The sequence below is a fragment of the Cyprinodon variegatus genome, unplaced genomic scaffold (genome assembly GCF_000732505.1).
Source record: "Cyprinodon variegatus isolate N-32 unplaced genomic scaffold, C_variegatus-1.0 Scaffold2416, whole genome shotgun sequence".
Classification (NCBI taxonomy): Eukaryota; Metazoa; Chordata; class Actinopteri; order Cyprinodontiformes; family Cyprinodontidae; genus Cyprinodon; species Cyprinodon variegatus.
This window is the reverse complement of record NW_015152869.1, coordinates 9163-14623: the sequence shown is the minus strand read 5'-3', so window position 1 is coordinate 14623 and position 5461 is coordinate 9163. Positions and strand designations below refer to the sequence as shown.

General features: G+C 41.4%; 1 long non-coding RNA gene across 1 annotated transcript; it reads left to right on the top strand.

Annotated features, from left to right (window-relative positions):
- Positions 1–27: 27 nt before the first annotated feature.
- Positions 28–4184, top strand: LOC107080857. The gene is made up of 3 exons (XR_001480989.1): positions 28–161; positions 3576–3755; positions 4051–4184. It is a non-coding gene; the product is annotated as an uncharacterized LOC107080857 (long non-coding RNA).
- Positions 4185–5461: the final 1277 nt, after the last annotated feature.

The window sequence follows — 5461 nt, the reverse complement described above, 5'->3', positions numbered from 1 at the left end:
TGGATTTATTTTTGTGTTTTCTGACAGAGGCCAAAGATAACCTCCATCTTTCCCAGTACTGTATCTTACTTTGGCAAAAACAATGCTCTGCTGACTGGAACTGACCTTGAAGATGTGATTGGAGTAAAGGTTCAGGCAGAAATGGACTGTTCTTCAAAGGAGTAAGTTACTCTCTAACGCTGCACTTATCACCTTGAAATGTAAATTTCACCGCTAAGCTGCTGTTTATTCACTGTCTGAAAGCGGCAAAAAACAAAATTTCATTTTTTATACACCCTGTCTATACAAAATGATAATAAAAGTTTTCTAAGTCTTAGCATATACTCAGTTCTGTTTCACATGGGATCTTCATTTGGTCAGACTTCAAAATACTAACCAAACATGCTGTTACAATACAGGAAACCCATGCACCCCAACCAGTACCTCTGTTTTGACTCACACAATCCACTGATACACAAACTAGGCGTCATCAGAACCCCTTCAGACACGAGCAGAAACCAGACCCACCACCAACAGGGGGATGATGGTAGAACAGGGACTCATTAGGACAGCCCCGAAGAACTGTGGTTATCCCAGATGGGCTTTTCTAAAGATCAACAAGAAGAGGTCTGCTGAGAGGTAAAAAAATGGGAGAAGGACCATCGTCCTTCCCTATGTTGCTGGAGTCTCTGAAAAACTGAAAAGTATTTTCAACCAGCACCGGATCCCTGTGCACTTCAAACCCAGCAACACTCTGAAACAAAAACCGGTTCAACCCAATGATAAGAAACCCAGAAACAAGACAGACTACGTGGTTTCAGTGTATTGAGGAGTGCACAGACCTGTACATTGGAGAGACCAAGCAACACAGACTCACGGCTCAACACAGGAGGGTCAACTCCTCAGGACAGGACTCAGCTAATCAACTACACCTGAAGGCTAAAGGACACTCGTTGGAGGACAACAACGTCCATGTTCTGGCGAAGGAAGACCGATGGTTTTCAAAAGGGGTTTTGACCCTCCTATTTCTTTGTTAGACCTACAATATATTAATCTCAGTGCCCCCCTCCGCTAGTTAGAACTGAAGAAGCCTTTTTGATGACAGGAGAAACGTCTTCTATAAAACTCCATGTCCAGTTGCCTAAACTGAATCTTTTTCAAGCTTAACCATGATCTAGAAGACTTAGAATCTTGACAGATATGTTACTACACACTTTGGGATGGACTCCCCTTATCTGGTGACGGATTATGAGAGATTTTCCAGGAAACTTGCAGACTACAGAAACTACCTGCATTTCAACTTAAGATGCAGACACCAAAAATCCTCTCCAAGAGTTTACACTTGTGCTCTACAGTGAAAGGTCACAGAGCTTGGAAGATCTTCCTGAAAGCACAGCACCAGCTGCTGAACGAATGCATCAGACAGATACATTTCAGCATTGACATTCTGAAAGTGAACTTGATCACACAGGCAAGCGACTGTTCACAGCACTTCCCAAGCACATCATGGATGAGTTCACCAAGTTTGCAGAGAAGCCCAAATGTCCTACCCATCCAAAAAGCTTCCTGGATGGGAAGAAAAATGTCTTTAAACATGGAAACTAAGTCCAGTGAATTGTTTTTCTTAGTTTTTTATTTATTTCTATGACCTAGATGTCTGAGAATCTTCACCAGCACCATAGCAAATGCAGAGAACATCAGAAACATAACCAGTCCAGACGGACCACCTCAGGGGAACTCACATCCACTAGCAGGAACTCCAACCCAACTCAGCAAGACTTCACAGATTATAGGTTGAAGATTTTTTCTGACAGGACCCTCGCCCAGCCTGAAAAGGGGGTCTTAGACATAGGCCTGAACTTTGCAGTTTTCCCTGAACATATCCCAACAGTGGACCTCATCACAGCCATGGAGACAGCCATTAGAAACCTCAAACTGACCTCCACAGCAGCTGAACAACATAGGCTGAAGGTCACTGCAGCTCTCTCCAGTGCAAAGGCTCCCCCTTCAAACCAGGCCATTCTGGAAAGGGAAGCTCTAAAGCCCTCCAAAAAGACAAGGACACCATCATACTACCAGCAGACAAAGGAAGATGCACAATTGTGCTTTAAACAGATGACTACCACACCAAAGTTAAAGCCCTCCTCAGTGACACAGCAACCTATAAGTCACTGAAGAAAGACCCCACCAGCAGCTACAAGATGATGGTCATCAGCTAACTTCAGCAGTTAGAAAAGGACAAAGCCATCAACAGGACTATACTACCTGCTGTACCCAGAAGAAGCTCTTCCCTGGAACAACATTCTCCTAAACATAGACAAGGAAGGAGCTCCTCTCAGGTCCATCATCAGTAGCTTTAACTCTGGCACAACATTGCCAAACATCTTGCTTCCATCCTCGCTCCTTTGGTTGGCAACACACCAAATCTTTATCTACAGGATAAAGAACCTGAGGCTGGACTCGGATGAGACCATGGTCTCCTATGATGTCACATCTCTTTTTACTTGCATCCTTACCAAAGAAGCCGTCTCCACAGTAAGGATGTGTTTACTTCAAGACCACATTCTGCGAGATAGAAGCAATCAAACCCCTAATCACATCTGTTCTTTTGGACTTGTGCATCATCACAACATAATTCTAATTCAACCAAGATTTCTACCAGCAGAAGCATGGACTGGCGACATGCTCTCCTGTGTCTCCCATAGTGGTGAACTTATACATGGAAGAAGTGGAAAGCAGAGCTCTACCTGGGAACAAAACCCAGGCAGTGGTTCAGATACGTGGATGACACATGGGTAAAAATAAGGACCAAGGATATCAACACGTTCACAGACCACATCAACGCAGCCCACAGAAACATCAAGTTCACCCGGGAAGATATAAAACATGACAGCCTCTCCTTCCTGGACTGCGCATCATTCACATCATGGAAGACAGACAACTCAGAGGGAGGATGAGAGAACAGGGAGACATTAGGACAGCCCTGAAGAACTGGGGTTATCCCAGATGTTTCTGTAGTTTCTGAAAAACTCAGGATGATTTTCATCCAGCACCGGATCCTGTGCACTTCAAACCCAGCAACTGGTTTGTCCCAAAGACAAGACACCCAGAAATAAGACAACATGGTTTACGCCACTCAGTGTACTGAAGAGTGCACAGAACTTTACACTGGAGAGACCAAGCAACCGCTACCCAGGCGCATGGCTCACAACAGGAGAGCCAACTCCTCAGGACAGGACTCAGCTGTTCACCTACACCTGAAGGCTAAAGGACACTTGTTTCAGGAAGACAGATGGTTTCATGAGATGTTAAGGAAGCCATTTTTGTTAGCCTGGAAAAGACACCTCTCAACAGAGGAGGTGGACTTAGACAGAACCTTTCACCTACAGTACTTACAAAGCACTTTTAGGAACAATATCCAGAAGATTCCCCTCTCACCTGTCCTCACCTGACTCCCACTTCAATGAGGGGATGTGACTGAAGCCGAGGGAAGCCCTGCTGAGGGAAAAAAATTGATTTTTCAAGCTTTCTATGATATGATGTGATCCCAGTGTGAATGTTTCTCCCTCTTTACCATCATCTTGGTCTCTAACTAGATCTCCTGTTTGGAACAACAATGGGGTGAACCTGACTTTCCACATTCCCAAAAGAACCAATGAAGCTGTGGCCAAAGTGTGTGTTCTACTCTCTGATGGGAGTTGCCATGGCGAAGCCGAGGTCAACTATCAATCAGCGCCAACTTGTAAAAACATGTCACCATCCATTAGCTGGAGAAGGTAAACATTCAGTTTATAACATATTAAACAGTGACTATAGTATTCCAAAGCACTAAAATAATCCATCTAAAAGTTAAAATGATTGGCTTTTTTGAAGGTTCCAGATTTGACTTATTACTAATGTTAACATATTGCAAACAGTGGAAAGGCTCAGCAATATAGACTTTATAACATTTCCTATTCTTTATCTGTCTTCATTAGATGTGGATAAATAATTTCCTATGAGGAAAACTCTCTGAGATCCTGACATTGTTGTTAATAATCTTCTTCTTTAACTATTGCATTCATCATCCAGTGGGAAGAGGAAGATCACGATCGAAGGATTCAACTTGGATCATGTGGAACAAGTAGAAGTTTACTGTTATGAAAATAGAGTCTTTGGAACTCCTTGGGACTTCACTTACTTAGTACCTCTTGAGCACATCAACTCAACGGTTGGTATATAGACACACATACAATCCTTCAGACTTTTTTCACATTATTCACAGTTCCCTAAGGAAGCATTTATGCTTCATTATTAACATTTTATTTCCTCACACACACGAACCAGAAATGGTGTTTTTAGGTAGAAGCTAAGCTAAAGACTGTTAGATTCGGCTGAGGGGTTTCTGGTTGGTAAGCAGTGAAACTGCAGCTTTAGAGTCGAATCCTCAACCATCCTTAAAGTAGATTACTGACAAAAAAAAAAAAAACATCTCACAAGAAAAACCTTCAGAGAGCATCGGGGCAAAAGTGAGATTAAATAATGAGTTTCCCGCCTCAGACCGGCCCACTAAAGTCAATTACCTTTTATCATTTAAAAACATGTAATTTTAAACTTATAGTTAAATTCTACTACATCACATTGTACTGTAAAGGTTTTTTAATTCACAGTGTTTTTCCTAAATAGTTTTAATACAGTACAAGTTAGGATTCCTTCACAATGCAGATTTATTCAAACAGACAAACGAACAGAGATGAAAATATAACCTTGTTGGCAGAGGTGATAAGATTATATAAAGTAAAGATTATAATAGCATAGTAGAACTGTGTAAGGTTTTCTACCTTATAACTTCAACTGCTGCTTTTAGATTATTTAATAACTGAATAAAAAAAATAGAGAAATTTTGCTCCAACCTCATTATGGTATTTTTTTATGCTCTGTCCACAACGAGCTCCTAGACTTCCTGTTTTTAACGATTATTTGGGAAGTTGATGTAAAAAGGCTGATTACAGACAGGAGCAGATGCTGAAAGTGATTTTATAAAATCAGCAGGTAGTTTGAATGAGAGAAATGTGTTTCTGATTTGACCAAATAGGTGACCTGAGCTCCGTGTGCTGAGGTTCACCTAATCAAATCAAACGGAGTCCTGATCCATGCTCTCTATTCTCCAAGAGAAAACAACCTTTACATAAAAATGAATCACATTCCCTCCAAGTTCCCAACGTCTCTGATTGTTAAGGTGGATCTTCTAAGGATGAGAAGTAAAGAAATAAAATCAGTCTTCATCACTAGAATATTGGAATTACAGAAGGAAAAATGAGCCACAGATTTGATCGACTCACTTCAGCTTCTATGGCTTTGATGGAAAAAATTCTGATCACAGGAAAAAAAAAGATATTTGCAAATTAAAATGGACACTATGGATGCTGAGAAACTAGTCCATGCATTTGTTACTTCAAGGCTGGACTATTGTAATTCTTTACTATCAGGAAGTCCACAAACT